Raw genomic sequence first — 8,357 nt, 5'->3', positions numbered from 1 at the left:
ACAATTGGATAGCTTCCATCCACCCAAGATGCCTTTTTTATGTCCATCTTCAACAATTTCTCCTCCACTTTCCTTTCAGTTATCACAAAGTCATTTAGCTCCTCGTTAGAATTTGATAAACTTCTGGCATCTCCTTACCTAAAGAATTCCTCATGTGTGAATGTAAATGCAAAATACCTATTCAATTTGCCCGCAACCTGAGCAGGGTCACCAACAGTTAACCAATGGATATCAAGTGGCCCAACGTGATTTAACCCCTTCCTTCTACTGTTAATATAAGCATAGAAGTCTCTGCTGTTTTTCTTTGCATTCTTTGCCAGAGACTTCTCATAATCTACCTTAGCTTGCCTAACTTACTTTGTGGCTTCCATTACAGACTAATTTGTATCTACCATAGGTTTCTATATCATCTGATAATTTATATGCATCCTATGCACCTTTCCCCTCGACCACGTGTCTCAATATTCCATCTGACGTCGATTTAGGTCTAAGCCTTAAACAGTATTTTTCCTTTGGTATGAAAAGCCTAGTAGCTTTCTTTGATTACTTCCCTGAATACTTCCCATTTAGAATTTGCTGTTGGTAACATCATCAGTTGGTTCCACTGCACGGAATTTAAAAACTGTCTGAGACCACTGATAGTTGTTATGCCTTTAATTAAATTCCATGTTAGTACACTGTGATCGCTGCCACCCAGCGGATCATTTACCTGCAAATCCTTAATGCATGAAAAATCACTGCTGATAACCAGATAAAAATCAAAGTATTGCTTCCTCTTGTGGCCTCTCTAACACGTTGCTGCTGTAGAAAACAGTCATCCAAGAAATCCACAAAAGTCTTGCTAGTGAGCGTGCGAGTGACCAATCCACAAATTCCAATCAACGTTTGAAAAATTAAAATCTCCCATTATGAGACATTTTGATTTGATGGTCCAGTATTTCTCTGTATACTCATCACAGTCATTAGGCCTATAACACACTCCTACTGTCAATTTGTTTTCCCCTCAGTGCTTATATTATACCAAACTGACTCAGCTTTGCGGTAGGTAGTCATCCATGTCAACTGGATCCACTGCCTCAGATTTAATATTCTTCTTAACTAAGAGCATAACCCCTCCACCTCTCCTGTCATGTCTACTTCCTGTACACATTGTACTCCCCATATTCAAATTCCGCATTAGTTATGCCTGAGTGACTGACACCATGTTTCCGCTATTCCTACAATGTCTACATTTGATGACTTAATCGGTACTTCGAATTCATTAAATTTATTCACTATACTCCTAGTATTATTGTACATGCAAGTATACATGCACCTGTTCTTATTCTTAGTTACCCTAACGCAGCCCATGAATTTATTTGCTCCATGATGACCCACACCAGGGCCTGAAGTCCCAGATACCTTGCTTCCTAGGCTGCTGCATGTACCAACTGTAATGTACAGTAGAGTTTTTTGGGATTATCTAGAGTTTTAGACCGTTAAGTCTATGAAGTCTGTCCATCTTCACAAAACTTATGCGAAACTTTGCAGATCGTTTGGAATAATGTTAGTCTGGACTCTAGACACTATTATAAAATTAACTCTCAGAACGCCTCGTCTGTGTAAGACAGTTATTAAATCTCGTGGAGGATATTTTATGAAAAATCTGTGTAGTTGTTATTATTAGACATTTCAATTTTATCATTTTCTCTAAATTTTTCAATGCTTAAAATAATTTGCACCGTGTTGTTTTTTATATTAAACCTTACATTATCATAGTGTGATTCCAAACTTTTAGGCGGAAGCGTACGTGCACAGTGCCGAATTAAGCTTTGCTACAGATATCCATGATGGGAAAAAGATTTTATTATGTAGTTTTGCGAAGATAAACTCTTTAAAAATATTGGTCTAAAAGCTCAATGAGACATTATTGCAGTGTGAAATTTTTGTATGCATTTTATCCCGTTAGATTTTATTTCTTCTCTTTCTGTCTAATTTAAATGGAAATCTCAATTGTAACAACAAAAGTTACTTTGTATACATTTCAATATGGCCCTTCATGATTAAAAGGCCAGGGTTATACAACTGAATTCTACCAAAGTAATTTCGATTTTAAATTTTTTGCATTTACGTTTTGGTTGATTAACTTTAGGATGATCAAAATGGGTCTTATATGTCTGTAGCTGATTGATCAAAATTTTTAACTCTTTAATTTTTTTCCGAACTTGAAATAAAGCAGCCTTAAGACGAGTTAGAAAATAAAACATTATAATTTCTAATTTAATAAAATATATTTCTATAATTTTATAAACTATATTTATAGTGTTATCAATTTTAAGAAATTACGAGTTTCGAAACGTGTGAGTTCGCTATTTACTTTCATCAAAACTCAAATTGTCAATTCAGGCAACTGAAGAGGGTGCTGGAATGCAAATCTTCGACCTTCTTTTCTAATGAGATATAAGTTCACGTGACTACCCGAAAACCGGAGCTTATGCTTACTTGACAGGTTTGGGGTTGCTGTGCGAGGTATGTATTTCTTTTGATTCTTATTCCAGGTATTTCGATCATCACCACATATATTTCTGTTCCAGTTCGGCTACATGCACTTCATCGCAGAAATACAGGTGGTAAAACAGTGCAATGTCAACAAAAACCGCAATTTAAATGAACGCAGCCATTTTTACCTCATTCCGCAACTCGTTATCGCAACTGTACATACCCTTGCTCGACTACAACAACATCAAAGTGTACCATTCGCATTTTGCCAGCCGCTTGCCTCCTACCTCCATCATAACCAGAGGTCTTAGAATGACTGCGCGGTGACGCAAACGTAAACTGGTTTGACCTGCATGTAATGGGACAGTAAATGTCTTGCTCTGGTAGTCTGCAAACCCATACTGACTAAAGTCCGCTACGCACGCTAAGGGTTAGATGTTGCTCCTCTAGACTGACACATCTTTGTGCGATGAAAAATATTGCCTTAGATGCGTTACCAGCCACTCTGCTATGACTTAAACGTCATAGTTGTTTCAGCTGTTGCACTCTTGGCTGTGATTAGGAGTCGGCTGGCTGTAAAACCGCCTTTATCGCGCGACAGGTCAAGTGATTCTCCCTCTCTCTCTCTCTTTCCCCCCCTAACTAAGCGAGTCTACTTCAGCCTGAAAAGGTTTTTGAACGTTGTATCTTGGCAGTGGAGCAGGTAAGGCTATTAAATTTGAGCGAGTATTTTGTCATATGATTCATGCTGTGTTTTTGCTTTTTTTATTATGTAATTTTGCCATTGTGGACGGTGTACTACAATGAAGAATGAATATAGCTGTAATCTATGACAAATGTATATAAACATTATCTACTGATTTTATTATTATTGAAAAGCTTTGAAAGTAGTTTCCGGACTGTATATCAGTTACTTATTTCCTTCTTCGGTTTTATATACAGTAAAACGAACTGGTAGTTTTATATTTATTGTTGAGTAAAGCCATACTTGTTCCGCTAGGAAGCGCTGTTATAGTATTTCTCAATCTCCTTTCAAATACGCTTCTATCGAAGAATAATTAATTCTATAATCATGTTCATTTGAAAATGTAGCTTATGATCTAACAGTTCTCTCCTTTTTGGTTTTCGGATGTACACTACAGCATACCTGTTTTTTTGGAGGTTTTTTTTTCAGTATTTCATGCGCACTATATAAAGTGACACAATCTCGTAATCCAGCTGCAGGAAAGCGCATCTGTTTAGGCTGTGCTCATGCACGCACACTGTACACAGAAGAAAACTGGCTAGAAATCGTGACAGGATACTGGAAAGAAATGTAGATTATAACTGTTTGCTTCCTTTCCAATGATATTTACCCATTTTGCAGGAAGGGCGAATGCAGGTAGACGTAGCCAGTTAAAGCTGTTTTCCTGCGAGAGAAAGATAATCTGTTCAGTGCATAACATTAAATTAACTATTTATGTGGACACTACCGCCCGTATAATAATTATTATAATTATAATAACCGGCTATAGAAGTGCAAACAGAATAGTTACATGCAAACTTAACAGGTTTTTCAACGATATATATATTAATATTTACTTTAAAATGATTATTTTAATTACTCGAAATTAATATAAACGTACATATGAAATTCATACAGTATAAACACATATACAGTAATAGTTTACGCTTGAAAGGAGTAATCTAATCTAAATATGGATGAAGTTTAAACATAATGTATATTGTATTTATAGTAGTACTGTAAGTTACTCAGTTCATTTTACTCTCGGGTTATACAACATTATCGTCACTGCTTTTTTGGTTGAAGAGGTGCCTCGTGGTTGGTTACCCACCTCGATATGAATCAGACAAGACTGCGATCTGGTCCTCTCGAATTTGAAGTGTTTTATGTTGTTTCTGGGAACATGAAGTTGAGATAGGCAAGACTGGTGAATCTTATATATACAGTATCTAATAAATCTTATATTAGGTATTGCTAGGAATTGGATAGCACTGCAGCGTATTAGTATCACATGCATATGACTTCAAAAGTGTAGTAATGGCAGCGGATATCTCTAACCGTCACTTTATATCTGTGACTCTAAAAGGCAAGTGATATTACGCAACAGATTTTTACTATAAGGCAACAGCTACCATAGGAAGGTGTGTTCACGCAAAACAATATCTCAAGCCTTGAAAACGAGCAGTCAGTTCAAAATGCCTGATCAGAAACAAATGGTGGCCTAGGGTACTGGAGAATTGGTCAAGATTGCAGTGACAGGACGACCTGACCCAAACACATTTCCATTCCCATGGACTATGCCGACACATCTGTCCTGGAGAACTAGAAAAGGATAGTTTTGGTGATATGGATTTCGGTATCGTTTCGCAGATGATATGGCATAGAAAACAATATACAAACAATGGTAATCATATGTGCAAAATCAGGTTTTATTTAACTAACTTTTATATCACCAACCTGTATATCGTAACAGAACTATTCAAATACCACAAATACCGTTATTCTGGAGTATGTCATTTTTTTTTTTTTTTTTGTCTTAAATTCGTTCTTAATCAAATATTCGTTGCGTAAGTCGGCTCCCATTTTTACGATTATTATAGTAACATATGCATTAAAATATGCTCTTCTGCATAGCAAACTGCAAAGAAAGCGGTAAGTGTATACAGTATTCCTTATGTAGACGGTCACGAAACCAAACCAAAACCTACAGGCATTGGTGAAGACATGGGATCACTCTTATTAACGCTGTATGTGTACATTAGAGGCTTTGATTATGTAATGTATTGAGCCATTCCTTGACTGTTTATTAATGTATTGCAATCGTATTGTGTTTTTCTAACATTAAGCACGCGTCTTTAATTCAAGCTTAGGAGATTATACCTCATGTATAAGTCGATTGTAAAATTTTAGACAATTTTTTTAGTGCTTCTCCTTCTGTTCTCTGATAAAATATTCATTCGTATCTATTTCCCGAAAATTTCAATGTAGAAATTCAAGTTTAATGGGAATAAATAACTTCTGTCTTCTCAACGTTTAACCAACACACCGTAATACGTACTATAAGTTCTGATATCTCTCGTGTTCGTGGTTTTCAAAAATAAATTTTAAAAAATGGTTGTGAACTCAAACTTAGTTATTCTCTGAGGATAAGACCATTGAAGTCTGCAGTTGTCTAATTACGGGTTGCATGTATTTTGGTGTTTTCAGTGTACTGTATTTTACTTTAAAATCTGAAAGCCTACAGAATGTGTGTGCCTTATAAGTGAATAAATAATTTAACTTTTATAATAAAAAGAAAAATCACTTTGTTTTCATTTCTCGCGATTTTTATCTTTTTTCGCCGGTTCCATAAACTCAAACCTGCCGTATTTGGTACAACTTGAATTACCTATATAAAATGGTTAGGTGTTCTGCTGAACCTGAAATGAAATTAATCTAAACAGGAACTTGTCCAATATGAACAAATATACAAAAGATAATCAGTGCGGTTACTGATAAATTCCAAATTTTCAAGATTGTTGAGTGTTAGGTTGTCGATTAAAAACAAACAATGTGCTGCACCTGTTTTTTCTGTAATCATTAATACAAAAACAAGTGTGGTTGTCAGTATTTCTGTGCCACTAAAGTGTACAGAAAGCAGTTTTCCATTTTTTTATGTATACTGTCAGAACAAAACAAAACCAAACCTCGTCTCCCCTTTAACGAACTCTTTTAATTCTACCAGAACTCCTTCCCCTTTTAGCGAACTTTTTTCATTTTTAATTATGCGCCTCCTAAAGTTATTGAATCAAGAAATACATCTACCAAACATTTATCAGTCATTGAACTTCAAACCTTCTGAATTAACTTTATCCTTTTCATCCCTTGTCTTTCGTTTTCATGCAGGGCTCAGGCCAACTGGCGATTAAAAATGGAATTGGTTTTCATTTTTCTTAAATGCAAGTTCTGTAAATAGGTTTTGATCAATGTGTTCTAGTATGACATTTCCTATATCATATGTAGAACTGTTTGTTGTTTTTTTTACTGTATTTTAATTACTGTAATTTACTGTATTTTTTTGAATGAGTCGATACCACCAAAGCCATTCCGGTGTTGCACTGATGGTATTATCTTATCGATAGGTGGCGAGAGGCCCATCAATAAGTTGATACCATCAGTGCAACACAGGTCGATGCCTGGGTTGTGGCACCGCGTTATTAGCAAATACTACTTATACTTCTCATAAGAGAAGTGCTTATATTTTAGTGCAGCATCAAGGCAATTTAGTTGTAGAATCACAACTAGAAGATCAAACTTAACTTCGAGGACTTTTTTTTTTACAAGAAGTCTCACCTTCTTTACAAATTGACTTAAGTTCACTATTAAAACGAATTTATGTAAACATTTCAGTGAAAAGAAGCTGTTTTTAGAGTATATTTAATTTGTGTTAATCCATCTATTCTCCAGAATAACTTATCCAATGCATTCGCTGAATTAATTCATTATTTAATTCTTCATTAATCAAATGGTAATAAATTTATTTCTCTCTGTTTCTACCCTTGTTCATGTTCTAGGAATTTTTTAGCACATTGCTACTTGGACCATAACGTGCTACTTCTTATGGTGCTCCAGCTGATACTGTTTGCCATATATTATGCCTCTAGATATGTGTTGTGCAGATTAAAATCCGAAATACCCTTGGAAAAACCCGACTTCGTCTGCCTGCCTAAGGTCAGCTGACTGTAGAATTGTAGAAGCTTCTTAAGAATTCCTCCAGTGTCTGAAGGGATTCGAACCCAGACCGTTTCAAATGAATTACTAATCGACTAGCTACATAACCAAACTTTTTTTTTTTCCGAAAAAAAAAGAAAAAAACGAGACACCATTTCAGATTATGGATAAAAAGGGAAATTTAATTATAAAAATACTGCATGTGATTTGTCTTTAATTACTATTTACAGTGCTTATAGTGTGATAAAAATCATACACCTTTCAAACTTGTTGATCCGAGTAATTTTTTATAAACAATTGTAATAGCGAAAATATTTAAAAATTAAATGATGTTAAATATTTTAAAATGCATGGTATTTTATTATGATTTAATACAATGATCGATATTTTTTTTTATCGCAAGTTAATAAGTCTTATAGTTTCATAAAATATTCATAAAAGTCAATCTGAAAGAAGGCGGATGTTTATGGCAATAACATTACATATTTTTATATAACAAAGACCCATTTTTAATGCTTTTTCTTTAAAAAAATATTTATTAGTTAATTAAAGCTGGATATTTTGAAGTCTAGGGAGTATTCTATCCTCTCTCTCTCTCTCTCTCTCTCTCTCTCTCTCGTGAATCTGGTTGTGTACAGTATGTCGATCATCGCTGTTACCATCCGTTCGTAAAGGAAATGTGATCACAGCTCCCAACTGTGACCCAGTGTGCCATAATTTTATTTTATTTTATTTATCTGTTTTTTCTTTGCTCTAACTTTTTCCAAGTACAATGGGTATACACTGGAAGTTCTCATAAAAATTGTCGTTTGTAAAGAAAGCCTCTCCACATGAAGTCACTTATTTCAATTAATGTTAGTCGTTGTATACACGGTAGTCGTGGTCTACACGGGTGTTTGGTTACAAACAAAAACACTTCCCTGTTGATATTTACTTCGTTGTATTAAGCGATAAGAGTTAAATTTCACAACGTCGAGGAGATTAAATACGAAAATCTTAAAAAATCTTTAAAAAAAAAACATATAATATAACAAACAACCGCATAGAAAAAATAAATTTTAATGAGTATAACGATGGTTTAGTTAAATAGGCACAAGAAAAGCACTGATTGATTGCTGTGAAAATCTGAAAACCTCATTGTATCGTTGCATACTGCCAATGAAGA

General features: G+C 34.8%; 1 protein-coding gene across 2 annotated transcripts in view; it reads left to right on the top strand.

The window, feature by feature from the left end:
• The first annotated feature begins 2,758 nt into the window (after window positions 1-2,758).
• LOC150080468 (PTB domain-containing engulfment adapter protein 1-like) overlaps window positions 2,759-8,357 on the top strand; it is a 247,292-nt gene continuing 241,693 nt past the window's right edge. For both annotated transcript variants that reach the window (XM_090382028.1, XM_090382025.1), the window contains exon 1: window positions 2,759-3,181. The gene's annotated coding sequence lies outside the window, so the exon portion shown is untranslated. The remainder of the gene's footprint in view (window positions 3,182-8,357) is intronic.

The sequence above is a fragment of the Mastigoproctus giganteus genome, chromosome 9 (assembly GCF_048544385.1).
Source record: "Mastigoproctus giganteus isolate SK-2022 chromosome 9, ASM4854438v1, whole genome shotgun sequence".
In the NCBI taxonomy this organism is placed as follows: Eukaryota; Metazoa; Arthropoda; class Arachnida; order Uropygi; family Thelyphonidae; genus Mastigoproctus; species Mastigoproctus giganteus.
This window is presented reverse-complemented; position numbering and strand designations above follow the sequence as displayed.